At 46.6% G+C, this 26,906-nt stretch overlaps 1 long non-coding RNA gene across 1 annotated transcript; it reads right to left on the minus strand.

Annotated features, from left to right (window-relative positions):
• Positions 1 to 24,861: 24,861 nt before the first annotated feature.
• On the minus strand, positions 24,862 to 26,677 carry LOC121035819 (uncharacterized). Its single transcript, XR_005793092.1, has 2 exons — positions 26,455 to 26,677; positions 24,862 to 25,115 (listed from the first exon to the last, which is right to left on the minus strand). It is a non-coding gene; the product is annotated as an uncharacterized LOC121035819 (long non-coding RNA).
• Between the last annotated feature and the right edge of the window lie 229 nt (positions 26,678 to 26,906).

The raw sequence follows: 26,906 nt of genomic DNA on the forward strand, positions 1-26,906 counted from the left end.
CATTTCCTGGCTGCAAATAGGAGCTTTTTTTCTGAGGGTGGCCCTGCCGTCAGGGGACACTCCTCAAGTACACGGCGATAGCAAACTTTTTGTTCTGAGGTTGACCCTAACTTTCTCTTAGTGGTTGGTGATGTGTTTAAGTAGTGTAATTCTTTCAATAGCATGTATATTATTTCTTGTTTTGGTTACAACAATCTTTTAATGTTTATTCATTTTTGAGAGAGAGAGCGAGAGAGAGAGAGAGAGAGAGAGAGAGAGAGAGCATGAATGGGGGAGGGGCAGAGAGAGGGGGAGAGACAGAATCGGAAGCAGGCTCCAGGCTCTGAGCTGCCAGCACAGAGCCCACCACCTGCAGCTTAACTTGAACTTGAACTCACCTGCAGCTGAGATCATGACCCAGGCCGAAGTCAGATGCTTAACCGACTGAGCCACCCAGGCGCCCCTGGTTTAGAATTTTTCTAACTATATTATAAAAATACAGATATTTTTATACAATACAGAAATACAGATATTTCTAACTTCACTTGGGTGGAAGGCCTTTGGGCAGTGGACGTGGAGAATTCTGAAGGCTTCAGGCAGCCTTATCGTGGGACGTGGTGAAATGTATTCTCAGCCGCACAGAGGCAGGGCGAGGGGCCCACAGTGAACTGCAGGCTGCTGATGTGTGAAGCCGTGTTTTAAAGCCAGGCTCTCAAATCTCACTGGATCTCTCAGTTACCTCCCTCCTGTGGTTTCCTATTCCCTTGGCAGAGTCTTTTTTGAAGGCTCTAGCCTCCCTTGGGCAGGCTCCAGACCTCACCTGGAAAGATGGTTGGAGCCAACGTGTTAGGGGAAGTCCAGCCCTTCCCTGAGACCACCGTGGAAGTAGGAGTAATGGACATAAAACCCTCTAAAGCAAAGGCGAATCCTAAATACGGTAGGAGGGTCCCTGGAGCTGCCTACCCCAGACCCCCATCCTTCCCCTGGCCAGTCTCCTTCCAGTGTCTGCCCTGGAGGTTCTAGACTTTATTTTTAGTAATAAAGCCAATATTTCCATAATACTCCAGTGTGCCAAGTTGTATATTAGGCGCTGCGGGGACACAGGGATGAATAGTTTCCGGCCGGGCTCCCAGCAGCTAACAGTCAACAGAAACATGAGCTCCGAGGCGGCTTCACCTGAAGGAGAAGCCGGGTTCGTATTATTTTCCACATTGATGTGGCTTGTCTGAAAGATCTTTCGATATTAATTCCTGTTTTAGGACCCAGTAAGATCTATTTGAAGGTTCACATTCTTCTGCCCCAGCTCCACTCCCACCTCTGAAGTAGGAGGAAGCACACTTTGGGGTGTCTGTGCATGATTGATGGCCCGGGTCTCTCTTTGTATTCCTTGGCCTGTAGGTTTAGATCTCAGATTGTTTCAAAATGTCCAGAAGCAGTCAACATGTGGTATCTCCAACATCTTAGAGACACGAGGTCACAATATCATACGGCTGAAGGACTTATTTAAAAAAAATAAATACGGGGCGCCTGGGTGGCTCAGTCGGTTGAGTGTCCGACTTCAGCTCAGGTCATGATCTCACAGTCCGTGAGTTCGAGCCCCGCGTCGGGCTCTGTGCTGACAGCTCAGAGCCTGGAGCCTGTTTCGGATTCTGTGTCTCCCTCTCTCTCTGCCCCTCCCCTGCTCGTGCTCTGTCTCTCTGTCTCTCAAAAATAAAGATTAAAAAAATTATTTTTAAATACATAGAACCTTTCCACCATTTTTTTGGTTAAGGCTGAAGGCTCTGCTTCTTGGGCAGTGAGGGATAGGATGCCAGGAAGCAATTTTGCAAAGGAAAATAATGAGAATATCTTGTTTAAGCCCATGTACTATTTCTCCCTTCCCGGGGTCTCCCTTGGTGGAGGGGGGCTGGGAGCCTTACACGTATATGCATTGCACAGCCCCGCTGAAAGTCAGACTGTCTCTTAGATGAGGGATGGGACTTAGCAAGTGATTCCCTATCTCTGAGCTTGCAGGTTTGTAGGGATACTGAAAGGTGTTAACGATGTGGAAGATGAGAGGAAGTCTGTGAACAATTTTCAATATTTCAAAGAGCTTTAATGGGAATTCTGCATTTGCCCAGATCTGGCTTGCAGTCTCATGGAGACACCCACCCCTCTTTTGTTTTGTAGCTATGTGGTTACACCAGGGACTACCTCATGCAAACCAGAAGCTCTGCTGGACCAAATGATATTGTGATGAATCACCTGAAATTTGACAGAAGACAGATCCTGGGTCAAGCCTGTGCTCATCCACTTCCTAGCAGAATGACTTTGCTGGAGCTACCTGATCTCTCTGAACCCCTATGTCCTCGTCTGTAAAATAAGGATAGTAATGATACCCACATCACAGGGTTGTTGCAGTTGGTCCATGGTAAGTCCTCCATCAAAGTTAGCTGTTATGGGGCTCCTGGGTGGCTCAGTCGGTTAAGCGTCCGACTTCCGCTCAGGTCATGATCTCGCAGTTTATGAGTTTGAGCCCCACGTCCAGCTCTGTGCTGACAGCTCAGAGCCTGGAGCCTGCTTTGGATTCTGTCTCTCCCCCTCTCTCTGCCCCTCCCCTGCTTGTGCTCTGTCTCTCTCTGTCAATAATAAATAAATGTTAAAAAAATTTTTTTTAAAGTTGTTATTGTTAGTAGCTTTGATTCATGAAAAATGAGAAATTGTGAATTCTTTAATAGAAGTGGCACAATGGAGCTCCTGGCAGGCTCAGTCAGGGAAGCGTGCGACTCTTGATCCCAGGGCTGTGAGTTCAAGCCCCACGTTGGGCATAGAGATCACTTAAAAATAAAATTTAAAAAAAAGTAGCACCTTGGTAGGCAAAAATCCTATGAAACTTGTAGCTCAGAGGCGTTGATTGTTTACAATGGGCGACAGACTTTGGATTTTCTGTGTGACTGTGGAGTGGACTTACGTGCCTGATTAAAATTTGATTGGGACACTTCCATTTCATTCCCTTGGGCTGACTATGCTTATCTTCTGGTGTCATAAAACGAGCTCAGGACCATCGTGCAGGCCGCGTGCCCCGTGGTGACCTCTTTCTAGGCCACTTTTGTGTCCTCTAGATGGAAAGCTGTTGATTGAAAGGGAAGAAAAATCCCCTCTGTCATGATGGCTACAGATCACATTCAATCAGGACAACGTTCTATTGATTCAAAAGCCACACAAACACACACACACACACACACACACACACCCACTTCCAAGTCTGTTGATACCGGTGACCAGGGGAGAATGGGGGAGATATTCTGGGGCAGTGTACCTGAGAAGAAGGTTTCAATCACATCACCACCCAGTGGTGGGTCGACGTAACTTGGACGGATATAGTCTGTTCTAGGGTTTTTGCTTAATTCTCAATAATCTCATTTCTACTCTTTGTCCTTGGAGGTCTTTCTTGGCAATGAGTTGAGACTTAGGTTTTTTCTCCTTAAAACAAACAAACAAACAAAAAAAAATACTGTGATCCTAAAGCTGCTCAAAAAATAAAGACTGTAGAAAATGTATGTGTGTGTGTGTGTGTGTGTGTGTGTGTGTGTGTGTTGTGCTAACAGCAGCTCCAGAAAAAAAGGTAAAATTTGGTTCCTAACTTTTCTTCGTGTTGATATGTTACGTGACTCGAGGGCCAGAGATTTGTACCTAATATTCTGATTTCCCTGTTTATCGAGGTTGTGTGGAAATGTCCTGCTGAATGCCAACCGTCTTGGGGCGCCTGGGTGGCTCAGTCGGTTAAGTGTCCGACTTCGGCTCAGGTCATGATCTCGCGGTCTGTGGGTTCGAGCCCCACGTCAGGCTCTGTGCTGACAGCTCAGAACCTGGAGCCTGTTTCAGATTCTGTGTCTCCCTCTTTCTCTGACTCTCCCCTGTTCATGCGCTCTCTCTCTCTCTCTCTGTCTCAAAAATAAATAAATGTTAAAAAAAAATTAAAAAAAAAATAAATAAAGAATGAATGCCAACCGTCTTCCCCTCCGTCCAGACACACAGCTCTCCCTGGGCTCACTTTGCACTAGATGCCCTCTAGCACTTCTCTCTTAGACTTTCTTTTTCACCACCCAAAGATGTTGCCATGAATAAGAAGGATTTTTTTTCCCCCTACAACTGAACACTTCAGCTTCACAACAAATGGAATAAATTCATTTCCTTCTCTACTATAGACACTGGACGTGTAATAGCTCATCAAAAGGGGCGGGGAAGCTCACTGTTGAAATCCATTTCGTGTTAGTCTTGACTGAAAATGAAAGGAATGGAGATTAACAATTCAAAAAATGGAGCTGGTTCATTAAAATGAACTCCAATTGTGCCCAATTCACTCCTGCTTGATTATAATGATGAAAACCTAGGTTTCACCAGGATAAAATGAAGTCCTTCTTATCAGAGAGGAAAACTGTTTCCCAAGATTGGCGGCAGAAGTGTTTGTTTTTCTGGAAATAATAAAAATAGGGCCTCTCAAGTGACACATTAAAGGAAGTTGCGCTCCACACCTAACTACGTATTAGTGAATGCTGGAATCCAGGAAAAATTTTCTCACATACGAATCTAAACTTAAGCCAAATGCATTCAGATTTCTACAATGGGAACTTGCAAAGTTGCAAATACCTGAACAGGTACACAATCTCTAAGTAACTCTGATTTACTGAAGACATACTCAAATGCTCTGTGCCTGTGTCGCATGATTTATTAAATGGGGCAATTAGCATGCTCTAGAATTTCCCCTTCCCCAGAGGAGAGGAATTTATCCTTAATGTGGTTAGTGCTACACAGTCACGTAGATATGACGCTGTCACTAAGCAAGACATCACCTTTTAAGAAGACCTCCTGGAGAAGTGAAGTGATTATAAAGGAGGCAGAGGAAGGGGGGCAAGTAGAACTATAGGCTTTCATATCTGGAACAATTCCAACTCTGCAATAGAAGAGAGCAAGTCTCTAAGAGCGAACTCCGCTGGTCTCAGTGATTACAAGGGACACTCTCCTACAGGGAAGCCATTTGCCCCTGTTGCAAACTGTTTTGCCCACCACCAGCCTTTGGACAACCTGTTAGTAAAGGAAAGAAAGGTTCTTTTATGTTTAAATCTCCCAGCCTCTGAAACTGCCCTTCAGAAACCCTATCTTTTCCCTTCTTTCTTTTCTTGGCAACACTAAAAGTCCTTTGTAAACATCCTCCCGGAAAAGTCTCTGTAGATCTGTCTGATAAACTTCGAATGGGAGAGAGTTTAAACTCCTGTCTGAGCACAGATTAGATGGAGAGCTTAAGAGATTATTCCCTCCAGAGAAGTAGCCGAAATCACCAAGCATGAAAAGGTGTCAAGGAGAAATAGAAATGAGGCAGTCCTGGTCCTTCTACACGGGGCTTTTTTCTGTCTCCAGAACCCAAAGATCTTACGAGCCTTATTACTGATCAGGAGGAAGGAAGGTCCAGACTCTTGATTCTAAATGCACAAAATGGGGAAGCAAAGGTAATGAAACGTTAAGAGATGGGCTCAAAGTTAGAGCTAACTGTCATAAAAACCACTCCAACCAAAAAGAAATAGCCCATTGAGGGATGCCTGGCTGGCTCAGGTGGTAGAGTGTGCGACTCTTGATCTCAGGGTCATGAGTTTGAGCCCCACGTGGGGTGTAGAGATTACTTAAAAATCTTAAAAAAGAAAGAAAGAAACAGTCCATTGAGTCAGAAATGAAAATTATTATTATTATTTTTTTTATTTTTAAGAATTTGTTGATAACTCAACTTTTATTTAACAAATCTGCCCATCTCTCCTTCCCATTTGTCTTCCATTGTAGGCCGAAGAAAATGCATTTGTCTACTGGAAACATTGATTTCTTCCTAAATTTAAGATTTCTCTGGGCACCTGTGTGGCTCAGTCAGTTAAGGGTCTCACTTGGGCTCAGGTCACCATCTCGAGGTCTGTGGGTGTGAACCCCACATGGCGCTCTGCGCTGACAGCTCAGAGCCCGGAGCCTGCTTCAGATTGTCTCCCTCGCTCTCTGCCCCTCCCCCACTCGGGCTCCATCTCTCTCTCTCTCTCTCTCTCTCCCTCTCCTTCTCTCTCTCTCAAAAATAAGTAAACATTAAAAAAATGTAAAAAACAACATTCAAAGACGATGTGGTTCATGGCGGGTTTCAGGGATGGCTCTTTCAGTCTCTCTTGTCCTACTCTGGTTCCTTCCCCTTGGAATGTAACCAGTTGCTTTCTAGGCAGTGAACAGTGGAAGTTTCCCATCCCAGAAGACATTGGCAGAGACTAGATGGTGGTTACTCCAAAGTGGAGGGGATTCCTCTGCTGCAGGGGAGTGGTGGCCAGAAAACCCCAAAGGGGTTTGAAGGGCCTTTCTAGTTTGAAGCCCCCTTGGTCCTATCCTAGAGGGCCCTGTGGTTCAGAAGTAACTGGTGTTAGGTCAAGATTTCAGACTCAGATATTTACCCTCTTCCCACCCAGATGATCAAACAGCAGGTGTCAGCACTTAGTAGGGACAGCAATATGCGGGCAGTCTGTTAGGCCAGGTGTTGAGTGACTGTGGATAATGCTGGTCTAGACAATGTTGAAGCGAAATAAACAAACTAAATCCCTGCTCTTGTTTGAATGACATCTCTTCAGTGAGACCATGATTCCAGGCTCCTAGATGACAATGTCCGTTTTTGAAAATGCAGCTTTATTGAGGCATACGTGCCATAAAACAAACTGCATAAATTTAAAATGTGTAGTTTGGTGTTTTGCCATATGCATGCACCCATGAAACCATCACCGCAATCACGAGAGTGAATATATCCATCACCTGCCAAAGTTTCCTCATCTCCCTTTGCGATTCTGCTCAGCCCTTGGCGCCCTATCTACCCCTCGCCCCCGTCTCTAGGCAGCTGATGATTCGCCTTACGTCACTGCAGATTAGTTTGCATCGTGTAGAAGGTCATAGGAGGACAATCATAAAGGACTCACTCTCTGTGTTCTGACTTCTTTCACTCAGCGTCATTATTTTGAAGTGCACCCCTGTTGTTGTATATATCAATAATTTATTCCATTTTATTGCTAAGTAGCAGTCTATTGTATGGATATACTGCAATGTGTTTATCCGTTCACATATTGATAGACATTTTTATTGTTTGCAGTTGTGCTCGATCCCAAATGAAGCTGCCTTGAATGCTTACTTAAAAGTCTTTGGGTTGGGGCGCCTGGGTGGCACGGTCGGTTATGCGTCCGACTTCGGCTCAGGTCATGATCTTGCGGTTCATGAGTTCGAGCCCCGTGTCAGGCTCTGTGCTGACAGCTCAGAGCCTGGAGCCTGTTTCCGATTCTGTGTCTCCCTCTCTCTCTGCCCCTCCCCTGTTCATGCTCTATCTCTCTCTGTCTCAAAAATAAATAAACGTTAAAAAAAATTAAAAAAAAAAAAAGTCTTTGGGTAAATGCCTGGGAGTGGACTGGCTTGATCCTATGTTAGGCTTATGTTTAACTTTTCCAAAATGGCTTGCTGTCTTACGTTCCCACCAGTGATGTGTGACAGTTCTGGTTGGTCCACATCATGGCCAGTTAGGGTTTTTGTTTGTTTGTTTTAGACTACGTTTCTTACGTGCCTCATGAGTACATCCTATCTCATTGTGATTTTAATTTGCATTTCTCTAAGGACAGACGACACGTATCTTTTTGTGTGTTTTTGCCATCTGTGTTCTTCTTGGATGCAGTGTCTGTTTAAATCTTTTGCCCATTTTGTAATTGGCTTGTTTGTTTTCCTATTATTGAGTTTTAAAAGTTCTTAAATATAATTTGGATACAATTCTTTTATCGGATCTGGGATCTGCAAATATTTTCTCCACATTGGGTTTTCTTTTTTTCTCAAAGGAGTGTCTTTTGAAGATAAGTTCTTAATTTTGGTAAAATATAATTTACTAATTTTTTGTAAAGCTCTGCGCTTTTGGTGTTGTGTCTAAGAAATATTGGCAGAACCTTGGGTCACAGGATTTTCTCCTATGTTTCTTTTTCTTTTTTTTTAAGTTTTATTTATTTTGAGAGAGATAGAGACAGCATGAGTGGGGGAAGGGTAGAGAGAGAGGGAAAGGGAGACAGAGAATCCCAGGTAGGCTTCGAGCTGCCAGCACAGAGCCCAATGTGGGGCTCGAATCCACAAAGCTGTGAGATCATGACCTGAGCAGAAACCTAGAGTCAGACGCTTAACTGACTGAGCCACACAGGCACTCCTTTCCTCTGTTTCTTTAAGAAATTTTGTAGTTTTTGGTTCTATATTTAGGCCTAAGATCTATCACAGGTTATGTCTTGAATATGTTGTAAGGTATAGATTGAAGTTCTTTTTTTTTTTTTTTTTTTTTTGCATTGTGTATCCAATTGTTTCTGCCTCTCTGTCAAAATCGATTGAATGTATGCGGGGTCCACTTCTTGATTCTCTGTACTGTTCCATTGGACAGTTTGCTCATTGATATACCAATATTATGCTGTCTTGATTACTGTGGCTTTTAGATAGATGTTGAAATAAGATGGTGTATACATCTCCAACTTTGTTCTTTTTCAAAAGCGTTTTGGCTATTCAAGCTTCTTTGCGTTTCTAAATTGGCCAGAACTAGCCTAGTAGGGGTACATACAGACGAGGGTCTAAACTTCTTTAAACCACACTCGCCATCAGCTCCTTATGAGAGAGGATTCAGAGAGAGATACTCGGTAATTACACCTTTATTTAGAAGTACAGTACAAAGTATCTTGGAAGAGAAGTATTTAAAGAACTTGATGGGGCGCCTGGGTGGCTCAGTCAGTTAAGCGTCCAGCTTCGGCTCAGGTCATGATCTTGAGGTCCATGAGCTCGAGCCCCGCGTCGGGCTCTGTGCTGATGGCTCAGAGCCTGGAGACTGTGTCAGATTCTGTGTCTCCTCCTCTCTCTCTGCCCCTCCCCTGTTCATGCTCTGTCTCTCTCTGTCCCAAAAATAAATAAACGTTAAAAAAATAAATAAATAAAGAACTTGAAAAACAGGAAGCGAGGGAGGAAGGAGGATAAGCTTCATGGAAGAGATGAAATTTATCGGTAGAAATTTGATAAGTAGGGAGTAGATGGAACCTGAGGTAGCACCTAGAGAGAATAATATAAAGTACATTGAGCAAGAATTCCAACTAGGTTGTGAGAAAGGGCGTGTAAAGAATACAATGGGAGACACAGCTGGAAAATGGGTTGTCTTTAGATTGTAGAGGGCTTTGAAATGGAGGTTGAAGAGTCTGTGCTTAATTTTCTAGGTGATGAGGACCTGTGAAGTTTTTTTGTTTTTCTGCGTGTGTGTGTGTGCGTGTGTGTGTGTGTGTTTTCAGAGAGAGGGTTTTTAAGAGAGATGGGATTGTCACTGGAGTTGAACCAATGGCAGCAACTGAACCACTTCAAGCTCACATCCTGCTACAGATCCAATCATATCTTACCTGCCGGGCACTAGAGGCCGGAGGAGGAGGAAGAAGGGAGGGTTAGGACTTGTGGGAGAGGCTGCCTGGCAGTAGGGCTTTAATTTCAGTGGAATGTTTTCATGGGCATTGCCTTTCCCTTCCTGGATGGGTGAATGAGTGGAGTTTCCTTGGGAGTGTTTTTCTTGGGCACTTTCATTGGGTTTAACTGAAAACACAGGATATTGGTATGATCTTCACGGTTTAGGTTGAATTGCAGGCCACCCCCAAAACTTCCTTGAGGTTACATTTTATCCAACCCTTCTCACTGTTCAAATGCCTACTGAACACAGATTTATAGAATGCCAAAGCTGGAAAGGGCCTCCAAGACCATCTGAACCATGCCTCTCCTCTTCCTCCCACTGTTCTGTAAAAAGTAAGAGTGGCAGAGTAACTCAATTCCAACAGAATACCTCCGATCACACCGTTTACTCTAAAGAACCCTTCAACGGCAGCCCAACATCGTTAGCCAATGCGACCATGCATCCTGGTTGGCCCCCAATAGTTCTAGTTCTTCCTTGTGCCTTTGGTGCAATTATTCATAGTGACCCCATTCACTCTCCAGGGTGAGCCAATCTGGATGAGAAGTAATGTGGACCCCCTAAGTAATGCTTTCCAACATATGGGCCACGGTGTGGAACCAGGCATTGAGGAGGGGGGTCTTAGAGTTACCGCAGGGGGTTTGTAAGTCCATTGTGTTTATATAGTTTCTCAATCAGCAGAGAAAAAGTAAGACTACTACCTTTATTGGTCTAAGATGGATGTTTAAGTTGAGTATAGGAATCACTGGAAAATATTGGGACATGATGACTTATGGGATCCAGCCTTCTTTATCTGGCCTCTCCCCTCCCCTGCTCATCTCCCATCCTCCTGTGGTCCTGCCCTAGGGATAATTCTTGGTGGCCTGACTCTGCCATGCTATTTCAGGGCTCAGTGCTTTTGAACATGTTTCCCTCTGTTGGAAGAGGGAACCTCTGTCTTGTCTGACTGATGAGCGCCCCTCTTTTCCACGCTCAGAACTTCCACTCCCCTGTCCTCCTTCCCCACACAGGGCAGGGCTGAACTCTCTCTCTCCTGAGCCTCACTGTGCCCTGTGTTCTCTTCCGTCCTGTCTCCCATTAACACTCGCTACGGGCTGTGTTTATTTACGTGCGTGTCTCCCTCTTGGACTGTGAGCCCCTCAAGAGCCAAGGCTGTCCCTACACTCTGAGCACATTGCCTGGCACAAGGAAGGGATGCAGGGAACATTCGTCAAGTGCATTCATGTAGTCAGTATTTATCGAACATTAACTTTATTCCAAGCACAACGTTGCAGGGGCCCCAGCAGTGCATGCAATGATATCCCTGTCGCGGGGCATTATAGCCCAATCCGTGAACCGATGTAGCCGGAGCGTGTGGACCGATCTGTGCGTCATGCGTGTGTGTACACGTGTATCTGTGCCGGCTGGAACCCTGGGTTCTTCGCGGGAAACCAGAACATTTCAGAACAAATCAGTCTTTTTCCATGCGGCTCCTTTGTGAATTAAGAAGCATAAATCTCTGATCTATTTTAAAGCAGGGAAAGGGAAGTCTGTGGAGGCTAAAATAACTTTCTCAAGGTCACTGAGTTGTGTTGGTCCCCCCCACCCCCCCCTCCAGGGAAGCCTTGCCTCCGACCCAGCTCAGATGGGGGGGGGGTGTGACTCTGACCCCACCAAGCCCTGCCCATTCACGTGGGAGGCAAGGGGGTCCCCAGGGTTGCCTGTAGGGGACAGGCAGGCTGTGTGGGTACCTGTCACCGGGCAGGGCAGGAGCCCCTCCCAGGAGCTGGTCCAAAGCCTCAGAGGCGGAGCAGAAGCCCAGCAGAAGCCTGTGTGCTGTTTGTGGTGAGGAGGGCTCTGTTCTCAGTGGTTTATTTATGCAATTCCTGGAGTGAGAGAGAAGGTTTGCAGCTGGGGCTGAAGTAAATACCAGGTCCTGGGGAGCTCAGCAAATGATAATGCAAAGCCCTGAAGCAAAAGAAGAGGGAGGTGGAGAGGGAGAGGGGGAGAGGGGGAGGGGGAGAGAGGAAGGAGGCAGAGGGGAGGGAGAGAAGCTGAGATCTGGTGCCCCTCAGGCTGAGTCCTGATCGAGCTGTGGAGAGGGAGCAAAGATTCGGTTTGCCCTGACAATTCTGTAAAGGTGTAAACCCCGCTTTGCCACCCCAATTCATTTCTGCCTTGAAACAGACCTCCCCACCTCAGCTCGGAGCATTCTTTCTTCTTGCATTCGGAGGTGTGACAACTTTGGGCTGCCCTGGGTTCCTTATTCAGGACTCCCCTCCTTCCTGCCCTCACCGCCTCCTAAATTCCAGACTTGACCGCTCTTGGGACAGAGAAGAATGAGGGTAAGGTGTGGCCTCCCAAAGGCCAGAAAGGAAAGGCGATGGCTCTCACCACAGGAGTATCAGTCTCCAGGGCAGGCCGGGGACAGTGGGAGGGCCTGCACCCCAGCAGAGGCCCAGGTCTGCCTGCCCTGGCCGTGGCCCGGGGAGCTTGCCCAATCTCCCTTGAGGTAGCTACTCCAGCTCTGAGCCTCTGTTAGATTCCGTAACAGGCTCTCCCAGTTCCAAGCAAATAAAGAGCCTCCCTGTGGCTCCAAGAAAGTGACTTGGAGGTGGCCGAGAAATGCCAGCTGCTGTCAGGTAACCTGAACCCTGAAACCCAGATTACTCAGCAAGCCTCAGGCTGTGCCAGGGGCCTCCCTCCGGCAAGCCCTGGGCCTTCTCTCACCCCCAACGCAGTTTCTTTCTGTCACTTCAGTCTTCTGCTGATGGGCCAAGGCCTCCTACTCACTTGCTTGTCGTGACCACACATGCCCTTCCACTTTTGGGGGGTCACTTGCCTCCTCTGTGGGCCCATCAACACACCCAAATAGAGCAGAGTGCAAGGAGGCCAAAGGGATTGAAACAGCTTAAACTGGAGAGAAAGGGGAAGCGAATTCTTGTGCACTGAGGGGTTGTGATGTGAGGGGAGAGCAGTCTGGAATGCTGGGTCTGAAGTGTGCTGGGACCCCGTGTGCGGTGACTGCCCTCATCCTCCCTTCCAGACATCTGGCGACAGTACAGAAAACGGAGGCTGCTTCAGCAGGGCCCGACACAGCGGACGGGGCCCTCCCCAGAACTCGAGAGCCCAACATCAGCTTCTTGGGACCAGCCTGATGGCACAGGAGAGCCCAGTGTTCCGGACGCTCCCCCTGTCTTCCCCCCTTTTCCGCTATAGACAGCTTGGCATAGATTTGGTGCCCGATCTAGTGCCCAGTACCTGATAGGTGCTAAACACATTCGCTGAACGAATGAATGAATGATTAAAACATGAACCGGATAGAGAGGGGCGTAGAAAGAGCTGGAAGAAGCAGAAATCGAGAGTGGGCCGAGCCTGGGAACCAGGGTGGAGGGGTGAGAGTTGAAGGGGGGTTCTGTGTTCTGGGGCAGATAAAGTACACTTGCAACTCACGAATCATACCCATCTAACTGGGACGCTGACATAAATATTCCACAGTTCACAGGGTCTGCCCATACTGACCCCCGTGTGGCAGCAGGCGTATTGGGATAGCAATTCAGGGGATTCTGGTCTCAAAGCTGGAGGACCCCCAGGACCATATGGTCCGATGCTCCCAAATTACAGATAAAGAAACAGTTAAAGGAAGGCAGGTGACATTGCCAAGGTCATCATGAGTTGGAGCAGGGACCATCTCCGGGTCAGGTTCTTCTGGCTCCACCTGTCCTCATCCAGGGGATTGGAAGAGGCAGCTTTTCCTGGATGACATTGACTGATGGCTATGACTCATTAGCACATGGAACCAGTCAGACCTGGCCTTTCTCTGCCCTCTCTTTTGAAATTATCTTCAGCCCCGGAGCCTCTTGTAACCTCTTCTCTACTTCACCAGCTGCCCTCACCTCCCAACCTGCCTGGAATCCCCAGCCTTTTAAAAAAAAAGAAGCACGTGTTTTGCATGAATCACCTCAGGGGGCCCCTTAGAAGAAACTCTTTACTTACACCTAACCTCCCCAGAGACTGAGAGGCCAGTGTCTCATTCATGTGTTTCTCCACGGTGGCAGCACATAGTAGGGGCTCAGTCAGAGTTGAGTGTTGGGGGCAGGCAGAAAAGGATGGAGACCAGAACTCCAGGCAGCCTGGGGAGCCATGAGCTTTCTGACCTTTGGTTGTGGGTTTTCTCGGCCAAGCCCTGAAGCCTGTGGTGTGGCAAGGAGAAGTGACTTTGTGTGCCTGTAAGAGAAGCAAAGGTGTTTGCTATTAGACCTGCATTTATACTCAGATATAGTCAAAGGACTGAAGGAGGCTCCCAAACCCAATTAAAATCAAACCAGATCAAGTTAGTAGGTAAGTCTTAGGCATCAGGGACGACAGCTGGAATAGGCTGGTGAGCCCCTTGCCTTTTAATATGAATTTCCAGACACGCAAGCACAAGCTTCCTCCAATAACAATGCATGACTCAGTTCCGGTCTAATTCTGGAGTTAATATCTCCCATCCACACGCAGTCAAGAGCAGCTGGGTGACAGGCACTGGCATGGAGACATCATGTGGATTTTGTTTTGATGGCTCTTTTGGACTGGGGTCTGCAAAAATACATATTCAGTTACTTAAACGTTTCAATCAAAGGCAGAAAGAAAAACACGAGGAATGGCTTTCAACCACACTTCAAAGATGGCAGCTAAGATGCTCTTATAAGGTCATAACCAAAGTCAAGGAGGAGTTTAGAGATTCCCAGCCTGGACTTGTTATAGCCCATAGTGTTTTTTGTAACTTCAACTGATGTCATAGGTTGCTCAAAATACAATTAAGTATACTTTAGCCTAAAGATTTACACACACACACACACACACACACACACATCATGTGATGCCTGATTAGCTACATTTGCCACATTTGCAGTTTTGCTAAAGGTTGGCTTGTGGGACAAGAACGAATAAGAAATTAAGTAACACACAGGCAACTCATATCCAAATGTGGCAGGTCACTGAAATTACCTTTGAAAGAAAAAAAAAAAGAAAGAAAGAAACCTTTACAAAATAAAAACCCTCAAATCAGAAAAAAAAATACAAAATGTCGTACAGAGAGGAAAATTACTATTAAAGGAAAATAACAGATGGAACCAAATCCTGAAAACTTTCAACGTTTGACTGTCATTGTTCCACGGTGGTTAGGGATAATTTGGGAAATAAAATAACTTTCCTAAGTTACTGTAGCAAAATGCATTGAAGTGGACCGAGCCGGGTTATAACTGTGTCATATAAAGGGCGTGGTGGGAAAGCAGGCTAAAACGAGGGGTGGGGTCTTTTTGAGGGGTCTTGTAGGCCCCTCCGAAGGAGTTTGAACTTCATGGGCAGTGAAGGCTATGGAAGATTCCGAAGGGGAGAGGGGAGAAGGTGGGAGTTGGGTTCAGTTGGAAGTAAAGCCCAGTTCAGAGGATGTAGCAATGGCTGATGTGCAAAAGAGGAAAGACTCTCTAGCTGGGGTAAAGATGATGGGATAGCTGTGGCGGGATTTCGATAGAATTATCTGAGCTCTTGGTGGATGGTGATGGCAGGCAGGTGTGACAGGAAGGGAGAAATAAAAGACAGTTCTGAGCCTGGATATCTGGGAGGACTATTAGATCCTCAAGTGCTACCCTGGCGGAATGGTAGCCACTGGCCCCCCGTGTCTACTGAGCACTTGAAATGCGGTTAGTCTGAATTGAGATGTGCTCTCAGTATAACACGTATACTTATTTCAAAGACCAAGTACCAAAAGAGAACATAAAATATCCCATTAATAATTTTGCATGTGGATTACATGTCGGAATAATATTTGGGGTATATTATAGGGTTAAATAAAATATTAAAATTAATTCCACTTAAAAATTCTTTTTTTCATTTATTTATTTTTGAGAGACAGAGAGAGCACAAGTGGGGAGGGTCAGAGAGAGAAGGAGACAGAATCCAAAGTAGGCTCCAGGCTCTGAGCAGTCAGCACAGAGCCCGACGCGGGCTCGAACTCACAAACTGTGAGATCATGACCTGAGCTGAAGTCAGATGTTTCACTGACTGAGCCACCCAGGCTCCCCATTTTTTTTTTTTTTTTTTTTTTTTTTTTTTTTTAAGTAATGTGGCCACTGGGAGCGCCTGGGTGGCTCAGTTGATTAAGCGTCCCTCTCTTGATTTTGACTCAGATCATGATCTCACTTGAGTTTGAGCCCTGCATCAGACTCAGTGCTGACAGTGGGGAGCCTGCTCGGGATTCTCTGTCCCTCTTTCAGCCCCTCCTCCCGCTTGCTCTCACACTCTCTCTCTCTCTGAATACATAATTTAAAAAAACAATGTGGCTACTTGCCCACGTGGCTGGTGTTGGATCTTTCTCGGGCAGTGCCCCTCCAGTGGTTTCCCATTACACTTCGATTCAGATCCAGATTCCTCACTGTGATCGTCAAGGCCCTATGCGATCTGACCTCTGCCAGCCTTTCTGGCCTCAATGTGGGGCACACTCCCTTTGCTCTGCACGCTTCGGGCACGCCAGCCTTTCTGGTCTCCCAACACGCCAGTCTCTTCCCTGCCTCGAGGACCTGGTCCTGACTGTGCCCTGCCTGTAACGTTCTCTCCCGAGCCCTTGACCTGTTGGATCCTTTGACCCTTCACACGTCATCCAGCTCAGATTCCACCTTCTCAAGAGAGCTTCTTTTGACTGCTGTTTCTGAAACCGCTTTACCTCCTTCCCGAAGCCGCCCTCGATCTCCTTGCCCTTCTATTTTCCTCAGAGCCCTTCGTCTGTGTGGGAATGACCTTGCTAACTGTTTTGTTGAACGTTTTTCTGTCTTTCTCTTCCTGACTACTATTTAAGCTCCGAGAAAACAGGGACCCTGTCTTATTCTCCTTTGTATCTCCAGTGTCTAGGGCTGTTCCTCGGACATGACGTGTGTGCCATAAATATTGATGATGAGAAATACAGAAACATTCAGAGGAGGAGGGGTTGGGGAGTTGTCTCGATTGTTATTTGCCGTGTAAAAACCACCCCCAAATTGAGTAGCTTGAGAACTGACACTGGCCAGCCTGGACACTGAGAACATAAACCACATCTTATTGTCTGTCTTAACCTGACTTCATGCTATTTCCCTGCCTTCGTTAGCAGAACTTTAGTTTTCCTCTGCTTCATCCGTATGACTGTATTTCTCCAAGAGTCCTGTGCCCAGGGAAATGGTTCATCTGTTCATCAAAGGAACGTCCCGTCAACTCTTCAGTGGGAGATATCGACAGATGGTCTGTGCCCTGAGATTCTCTGAGTTGCCTGGCTGGAAACCCTTGCTTTGCTGTTTCCACCAATTTTGGATTGTCACATGGTGATCCTTGCCCAATCCCAATTACACCTCCACACAGACTGCCTGAAACCAGGCTCCCAGTTTTCAATAAATTCTGACCTTACCTCCCCCCTTGGAGGGACAAAGCTTTGGTAGGTGTTCTCTCTTACTACAAGAAGCAATGAATTCAGCTTTGTCTTATCAATAGATTGGGTGCATTTTACTTGGGGCCAGCTTTATAGGCTTAAGAGAACAACATTCTCTATCTCCCATCATCGTGTGAGGTGACTGGGCTCAGCTGGGCAGCTCTTCTGTTCCACATACTGTTGGGCAGGTGGCAGGCCTCTTGGGACTCCACCAGCTGCAACATCCAAGATGGCGTCCTCGAACGTGTGGTGCCTTGGTGGTGATGGCTGGGAGGCTGGCCTCAGCTAGGATGCTGGGAGGGCATGACCTCTCTCTCTACGTGTAGTCTTTAAAAAAAAAAAAATTTTTTTTTAACGTTTACTTATTTTTGAGAGAGAGAGACAGAAGGTGAGCCGGGGAGGGGCAGAGAGAGGAGGAGACACAGAACCCGAAACAGACTCCAGGCTCTGAGCTGTCAGCACAGAGCCCGACACCGGTCAGGCAGGGCTGAGAAGGTGGGGAGCCTTCTCCTCGGTCCTCAGGCTGAAGCCCCGGGGCTGACTCAATCCTGTTGCATGACCAAAGGGGCCCAGCAATGTTTTCTGAGCAGCACTACTTGCCACGTGGGCCCTGGGCTGATCTCAGCAGAGGGATGCAGAGAAAAGCACCCGATATCCTCTGTGCGCCAGTCTAGCACTGAGAGACCCAACAAAGACACTCAGGACTCAGGAAGATAACTAAATGCTGAGCTGAACTGTTCCAATTACTAGGATAGCCGGCATTTGGAAAAGAAAAATATTTTCTCTAAGCTGTTGTCTAAAAATATGAACGTTTCAGCTATCAAAGTGGCATAACCACTTTACAGAGTGTTTGGAAAACAGGGAAAGGAAAAAAAAAAACCCCACCCACATTCTCCTTCCCTAACACAGCCACTCTGACAATGGCAGTGTGTTCCCCTCCCAGCCTAGTTCTGTGAGTGGGTGCCGTGGGTGCACTGGGGAACCTGTTAAGGAATGGGTAGCTTTGTGCGACTTATTCACAGAGTTACAGAGAAGACTTCCCAGTCCTTTACAAAGGGATCCCACTGGGAGAAGTGACTCAGTCACGGCCTTTCCTGGGTCTCTTGTCACTCATCAAACCCGATATTAGCAGGTATTAACAGTGTCCTGGGAACTGGGCAGGTGTCGGTGGACCCCTGGTAGGGCAAGCAGGTGTGCTGGGGTCCGAGGCTGTGCCTGGAGGTAGGAAAAGGAGGGAGGGGGGTGGTGGGAGGCAAGGACGAAGGGAAGACAAGCAAAGACAAAGGCTGCCTCGGGGTGCAAGGTGGGGGCAGCCTGGCCCTTGCCCTATTTGTGGCCCTGGGCGCCGTGATCAGCCATTTATAGACCTTGCCCAGGCCGGCCAGAGTAATATCTTCTGTCTTCCCTGACTAGGCCACGAAATCGGGTCGGGCTTTTTATTTGACTGGCCTTCAGGGCTTCGGGGGTCACCACTTAAGTGACGCCTTCCCTGATTATCCATTCTGAATTAGACCATAGCCCCACTTTGGTCTCCTTTGGGCACTGCATCCTATTTTAGCTTTCCTCTCAGTATCTACCGTGAGCTGACAATCTCTCCTTTGTTTATTTATTTATTTATTTATTTATTTAAATTTTTATTTTCTTCTCATCAAAGGAAGGGAATATGTGGCATGACCTCGCCTATCTTGTTCCTTGCAGAAACCCTGGTGCCTGGAACAGTGCCTGACACAGAGGAGGCAGTGCAGTAATGCCCGATGAATGGCTGACTAAGCCAGTCCCAACTGGGAGCTGCTTTGTGGGCCAGTGCCCCGCACTGGTGTGGGATGCCGCTCACGGCCGGTGCTGTGTCCGGAGCTCCAGGCAACCTGAATGGACGCCAGCGTCTCCTCTAAAGAAGCCCCTCTGGTAATACGTGCTCATTTTAGTCTACCACAAAACTGAATGCAGAACACCGGCGGCCACACATGGGAAAGAAAAGCCCAAACATATTATATCTAGAAAGGCAGCAACTGCTTCTCGGGGACGTTCTGCTTACAGGCACCCGGATCGATCTTGTAGCAAACAACTGTTTTGAATCGGGGACTTTTCTGGGGGTGGCCTCAGCCGTAGCTGGCACTTTGGAATCACTTGTTACACCCTTCTGTGCTTCTCCCCCACTGGTTTCTCTGGGTCACAGTGTGACTCATTCACCTATTAAAGCATAGCTCGTTTTCAAACCAGCCACACAAATTCGATCTTCAAAATCTGATGCTCTCCTTACTTCTTAAAGTTTGGGATTTACTTTCCAATTCCCCCTATGGAGTTTTTAAAAAAGTTTATTTATTTATTTTGAAAGATACACACATACATACATGGGTGAGCGAGGGGCAGAGAGAGAGAGACACACACACAGACACACACACACACACACACACACACACACACACGGGCGAACGAGAGGCAGAGAGAGAGGGAGAGAGAATCCCGAGCAGGTGCACCTCGCTGTCAGCACAGGGCCAGACACATGGCTCGAACTCACAAACCCGGTGAGATCATGACCTGAGTGGAAAGCAAGAGTTGGATGCTTAACCGACTGAGCCACCCAGGTGCCCCTAGAATTTTTGATTCTGAAAAATTCCTGGTAGTTCATTTGTGCTGAGAATCATTAAGTTTTATGTTTACAAAAACTTGCCTTCAATTGCATTAATTCTCTGACACTTGGGAGACCAGAGGAAGGAAGGAACCTCCAGTTCTCAAGCTCTGAGAGATTTTAGTTATGTGTATTAAGGCAGCAAAGCAGGAGTGAGGAGAACCGATTTCCAGCTGCTCCAAATTGGTTCTGGTTACATATGTAGCAAAAGTTCAGGCACCGCGGAGATTGAGTTTAGGCTTCCCTTGGAAGCTGGCAGGGAAGGGGTACTCATGCAACCACAGAGACAGGCTTTAGACAGTGGGGCTCAGTCCTGTCCATTGCTGCAGAGAATGAGACAAGTATAGCCCTCTAGCCAGAAGATGTGGGTTCCAGAGACCCACCTCTGTTACTTTCTAGCTGCCTCCTTAGCCAGACCAACCACTATCTTTGAGACTAATTATCCACATTTGCTATCAGGTTAACATGACCAGTCTTACTTGCTTTGGGGATCAAATGAGAAGGTGTTTGTGAAAACACTTTGTGAACCTTGAAGTATTGTTCAAACGTTGGTTTTTATTTGTTTTCATATCCTGCGTCTTACTATGCTAGCATACAGCTTTCTGGATGTCTTCCGTATGGTAGGCACTGTGTCACAGGCTGGGAGTACAGAAATATATGTTGTTTCTGCCTCCAAAATGTGCCCGGTCTGGGCTGGGGAGACAGAGAAACAGACACTATAATCCAGTATCATCAGTGCTGTGTGAGAGGCCCCAGGACAGCGCCAGAGGGGTCAGGGCCAGGAACTAGAAGCATCTGGATGACCTTCTAGAAGCAGGTGAATTGAGCAAAGTCTTGCAGGACACATGGGGTAGGAGGTCCCTAGATGCAGAAGTGGAGGTGGGACACTCCCAGCACAGGACAGTGTGTGTGTGAAGGGATAGAAGGCAGAGAGAGCATGGAGAGCTTGAGGCACTGAAGCTGATACGCATGCGAGTGGTGCGTGGGCAGGATGCAGCTTTCCTAGAGAGACTCAGGCAGGTGAGTTGCCTGGGAGCAAATCACACAAGTTCCTCAGTCGTGGAGGCAATAGGAAGCCTTTGGAAGTTTTCTCACAGAGATGTGGTTGCTTGGCTGTATGACAGGGTATGGCTGATGGGTTGGAGGCGGGTGTGACTGAGGGAAAAGGAGATCAGTCTGGACGAGGGGAAAGCAAAAGCCCCCTAACTCCTGCACAAAAGCGTTGACAATGGGGGTTGAAATTCCCAAGACAGGGACGCCTGAGGGGAAGTTCCTGGTGACTCCTGATGCTCAGGGAGGAGATAGGTGGGTGGGACAGTGGAAGTCACATTGAGCCTGGGGGGACAGGGCTGGGCATCTCCCAGGCACAGGGTTTGAGACATACTGACTTCCATGTGGAGACGTCCAGTAGGCAGTGGGGTCGATGGTTTGGAGCGCAGGAAAGAAATCTGGATCGGAGACAGCAGATCTGATGGTTTTCATGCAGATGCCAATCACTGCCATGGGTGGCTGAGCCACAAGAGAAGCAGGACATGGATAGAATTGTCAGGGCCCGCGACCTTCATGGGGCAGGTGGAAGGAAAGAATGCACTGATGGGTGCTGAGAAGTTGCCAGACGGGTTGGAAGAAGTCAGGAGGAAGAGGTGCCCCAGGAGGTAAGAAAGGAGGGAGTTTCAAGGATGGGTGGAGTCTGTACCCGGTCAAAACCTCACAAACTGTTGGACAGAGGAAAAGACAGAAAAGTGACCATCTGGTTTGTTCACTGAGTTGCCCCCGCCGGAGCATTCTGTGGAGAGGGGGACACAAAAGTCTGTCTGAGAAAGGTGGCCCTGAGAGGAGCAAGACAGCTGAGACCATGAGGGAGGTTTCGGGGGTCCGTGGTGAGAAGGGAGAGAGAAGTGGCAGGTGGAGAGAGGTTTAAGCTTGAAGTTGGCTCTAACTGTGGAAAAATAAATGTGCTGATACGCTGAGGAAAAAAAAAAAAAAAGTAAAAAGGGCAAGGGAGGTTGAAAGTCAGGAGTAAGGGGCACCTGGGTGGCTCAGTCGGTTAAGGTTGAGTGTCCGACTTTGGCTCAGGTCATGATCCCACAGTTCCCGAGCTGGAGAACCACAAGGGATTCTCCACTGTCAGCACAGAGCCAGTTCAGATCCTCTGTCTCCCTCCCTCTCCCCCCCCACCCCCCTCTCAAAAATAAACATTAAAAAAAAAAATCAAAAATAAATAAATAGAAAGAGTTGCCATAGTGTACCAAGCATGATATTAAAAAAAAAAAAAAAAGTCAGGAATAAAAGCAGATAGTTTTGTGGACCATCATCTTCCACGAAGCGGGGAGGGAAGCATGAGAGCCGGCCCCTGAGAAAGGAGCGAGGACCAGCCAGGTGAAGGCAAGCTTGAGGGAAGAAGTCAGTAGAGAGGAGGAGGAACGGAGATTAAAGAGAGCTGGATGCCACCAAGGACAGACTTCCACCCGAAGGAGGAAACGTGGTTTGCCAAGGGTCTAGGGAGTCAGAGATTGTGTCCTCACTCACAGCCCATGGGATCATTCATGCTCCCCGCCCAGGTACAAACCCTGACTTTGGGGACCCCACTCCCCAGCCCAGGAGTGCACACTCCTCACCAACCCCGCCTCCTGCCCAGGCACCCTGGGTGGGGAAAATGAAGAGTCATTAATCCAGCAGGCTCAAAAGAAAGGCAGAACCAGGCAACGAGCGGGTTCACACCCAGACTGCAGGTAGAGGGGCATTTACTGCAAACAGAACAGATTTCCAGGGAGTACAGTGGAGAGGCTGGGGTGGGGGTGGGAGGGGGGGGGTCCCAGCAAAGCAGGGAAAGCACAAAGCTGGGGTCTGGAGCCACGCCAGAGGCTGTGTGCTAAACATAAAAAGCTGGCTTTTAAAAAGTAAGTTGAATTCAGCCCACCATCGGGTTAGAAAGTGATTGCTAGATTGGATGGCTATCAAATGGATTGTTTTGAAATCCAACTTCTCTTTTTAAACCAATGTGCATGTGTAAATATGGCTATGGCCTTAGGTCTTTGATAAGGGAGTCCTGTGGCAAGAAAACTTTGTTAGCCTTTTTGAAAGGCTCCCGGCATTGAACTGTTTCAAAACATCTCTTCTTTGTGTGGATACCTTCTGTTTTGAACTTACCATGAAATCTCAAAGACATCACACTAAAGTAGTTTCAGAGTTCTCTAGAGGACCATGTATCATACTGCCCCTCCAACCTGAGCAACCCATTTTGCCCCTACCCCTACCCCAAACAAGAAAACAAAGATAACACAAATGAGACTTCAGTATTTTTTTCATGTTTATTTATTTATTTTGAGAGAGAGAGAGAGAGAGAGAGAGAGAGAGAGAGAGAGAGAAAATCCCAAGCAGGCTGCGTGATCTTAGCTCAGAGCTCCGCTTGGGGCTGGATGCAGGGCCCGATCTCACGAACCATGAGATCATGAGCCCAGCTAAAACCAGGAGTCGGCCGCTTAATCAACTGAGGCACCCAGGTGCCCCTAGTTTCAGAGTTTTTTAGAGGCTTGTTCTCCTCTGCAAGGCATTACGGCCAAGTCCACAATTACTTTGTTATGTAGAATTTTAAGGGAAATAGCTGTTTGATTCTGCAAGACTTTATTTGTATAAAAATAATCATAGGGGCCCTAATTATGGAACAGAACACAGGAAAGAATAACTCTGAGGGTTGAAGAGTATTTCTTCTTCACAAATCTGGTATGTGGGAAGCCTTCCTTTACATTTTGTATACCATCCCTGAGCCCGTCTATCTGTTGGCATTCACTAAAATGAAGAAATGCCTTCAGCACTTTTCCATTTAACTTTTACTCCTCAATGTCATACGTGGCAGTTGCTTCTGAAACTAATTTGACATTGTCTTTGCCCTCCCCTGCCCCTGTTAAGGAATCGTATTCCTGTTACACATTTTGATGCCATGAGGATAGATTTTATAGCTAAGGGGGAAAAGCTGAGAGAAGAGAAACTATGTAGGAGGAAACATAACAATTTGGATGCTGGCATTTGTGGACCCCAGGAGTTTTTCACTAGGCTAGAGTTTTCTGTAAGCAGGACTTACAAATGTCATGTCTCACCTGGGTGACTAAACAAGGAAAATTAACATGAAATCAGATCACCTTTGTGAATAATAAAATAGTAAGTTACAAATAGTATTCTGTAAATAACATTGCTGTCATTAAGTGATACTTGCAATTTAAAATTTTTTTTTTTTCAACGTTTATTTATTTTTGGGACAGAGAGAGACAGAGCATGAACGGGGGAGGGGCAGAGAGAGAGGGAGACACAGAATTGGAAACAGGCTCCAGGCTCTGAGCCATCAGCCCAGAGCCCGACGCGGGGCTCGAACTCACGGACCGCGAGATCGTGACCTGGCTGAAGTTGGACGCCCAACCGACTGCGCCACCCAGGCGCCCCAGATACTTGCAATTTTAAAGGGGGAAAATGCATTGATCTCTGCTTGACTAAAGGCAAATTATGACTGGAAGCATATCCAGACATAGAGTAGCTACAGTAAAGCCTTATTATTAATTTAGGCTACAAATACTTACTTGGGTTGCAATCCTAGCTCTTTTTCTTACTATAAAGAAAGATTTATATAGTTTACCCTTGAACAATGCAGGAGTGGTAGCACCCCCCCCCCCATTCTAAAATCTGCATATAACTTTTGCCTTCTGGAAGCTTAACTGTTAATACTAATAGCCTAGTGTTGACCAGAAGCCTTAGTCATAACATAAACCATTGCTTAACACATATTTGTTTGTTATGTGTATTATATACTGTATTCCTATGGTAAAGTAGAGAAAAAAATGCTATTAAAAAATCATAAGAAACAAAATACATTTATAGTACTCTACTGTATTTATTAAAAAAAAAAAATCCACATATAAGTGGATCTGCTCAGTTCAAGCCTGAGTTGTTCAAGGCTCAACTATAGTATAATTTTGCAAGATTCATGTTTAACCTGTTTGGGAGAATACATTCTTTAAATGACTTTAATGCATTAGTTTTAGGAGAGCAAGTGCTTTTGTAAACTATGAATTCAGACTCACTACAAGGATTTGCAAAGTTTACTGCTCTCCCTATTGGATATTTAAAATTCAGACTTTTCACTAATTCAGACTGACGTTCTTGTTTAACGAGACTAATTCAGTAAGTTTATTTAATTCAGTAAATGTACTAGTGGAAAAATTCTAGCCAGTTAGGGAACTATGTTTCCTAAATGGAAGGAGTCCTGATAAACAACAGATCACATTCTTTTTTTTTTTCCCCCAGAAAAGAAGTGGGCAAGTGAGAAGGATGGGAAGCGAGTTTTTAGCATCAAGAGGGAATGTGGTGGTATTTTTAATTCTTGTTACTCTGTTTTCCCAGGAAGATGACAAGATATTACAGTAAAGGATGGGGTCTTAGGAGCAGGTATGTGAGCAAATCTTGTCAGATGCAGTCTTCCTCTGATGTGCCACGCAGTGAATGCGACTCTCGATCCCATGGCCGGTCTCCAGAAACTAACGTGTGGCCCACTTGCTTACAACAGTGGAAATACAATGCGCGTCTATTTGAGTTTGCTTCCATGCCTTTAACTGCAGATGAAAACACTTGGTTATAAAATCGTCCCACGCCTTGGTCAAAAGTTTTGAAATATGCCTGATAAAGGTTCTTACAGCCACAGAGCGTGTGTCAAAATGCTGAGGAAAGAGAAGCACAGACCAGGGAGTTGAGAAGGATCTTAGAGACTTCCGGTCTAACCTTCTCACCTTATCAGGGAGGAAACCGAAGCCCAGAGACTCAAGGGGACATGCTCAGCATTTCACGGGTAAGGGCCACTTTGGAACCAGTTCCTTCACCACATCAAGGTGATTGTGCTCATTCAGAAGATATTAGTATCATAAAATGATTAATCTTGAAATTAACCACTTGACAACCACTTTTCTTAGGTGGAATTTGATAGTTATCTACTGTGCCGGCAATGTCTGTGGTCACAAAAATTCACAGATTAATTCTAATTTGGAGGACCAACAATGTACCTGCTAAGACAAGTACCCTTCTTTTGTACCACCAGTGCATACTACCCCACTTTGATGGCACTTAACACAGAGCAATTATTATTATTATTATTCATTTTTTTTTTACTGGTTTGTCTCGCCTACCAGACTGAGAGCTTTATAACTGTAGAGATCACGCCTTTCTTCTCCCTTTATTCCCATAGTGCCTGGCTCAGTAATTATTGAATGAGTACATGAAATTTGGAAACTAAGGAAGAGGTAGTGGTCCTTTCACCTGGGGCCTGGTGTAATTAAAAGCAGTCCCTGAAATCACTGGGCAAAGTCCAGGCTTCGCTTGCTAGTTTGGCAAACACCCTTGCCTCACTATGGTTGCTCAGGAATCTTACTAGCTGACGTGCACGGAGGCCTCAGTGCCAAGCACCATTCTCAATGCTTTACATGCATTTATACTTATTTTATCCTCACCACCCTATGAAATACTACCCCATGAGCCCCCTGTTACAGAGGACGCACAGAGAAGTTAATCTGCCTTGGACTTACAACCTAAGCAATCTGAAGCCAGATCATGTGCACTTAACCCCCAGGCTATTCTGCAATAAACCAAGGACTAAAGCAGACAGCTTGGTCCTTTTTTTTTTTTTTTTTTGACCTCTAAGCCAATTTATATATTTGCAAATTGAAATAGGACAACCATGGCATCCTTCCTGAAATTTCCCCAAACTGGACCTAAATATTTACCTATCTCTGCCTTTTCTTTCACCTTCCTATTCCTCCTTTTTCTTCCCGTTGAGCTCATCTTTCACCTCTCTGCTTCAAGTGCCAACTCCCTGCAAAATTTACCTGGTTTCCTCTCAAATCAGAATTAATCTCTCTGTTCTTAGGTGCCCTTTGTTTAAAGTTCATTTTTGGCACTTACCTCATCATCCCCGGGATGAGTCACTTGAATGTTTGTCTATCTTCCTAGCTAAACCAGAGCTCTCGGAGGGCAGGGGCTGTGTGGGGATTAGTCCTATCTTTGTAGCGCTTGCCTCGGGCCTGCTAGACACTTAGTAGGTGCTCAGGGTTTTTAGAAATGAGATATATTTTTTTTACGAGTCTAGAGTCCCTGTCTGGTGGCTCCTTCTTTTCTGGGACGCCGGTGTGGGCTGAGATGCCCTTCCCCCTTCCGCCCCCCTCCCCCCCCTCCCTGCCCACTCCTGCCCTGGCTTGGCCTGACGCTTGGCAGTGCTCGGCAGGCCGCGAGGGCCTCTGGTGCCCTGACACTGGCCTCAGCCCAGTTTCCCCGTCTTCTAAATGCGGCCCGGAGCTACCGGGGGAACTGGAAAAACACTGGCAGGCCGCCCCACCCCCAGGCCCTGGCGGGGCCGG

This window comes from Herpailurus yagouaroundi, unplaced genomic scaffold (assembly GCF_014898765.1).
Source record: "Herpailurus yagouaroundi ecotype Mexico unplaced genomic scaffold, PumYag 162, whole genome shotgun sequence".
NCBI classification, from domain to species: Eukaryota; Metazoa; Chordata; class Mammalia; order Carnivora; family Felidae; genus Herpailurus; species Herpailurus yagouaroundi.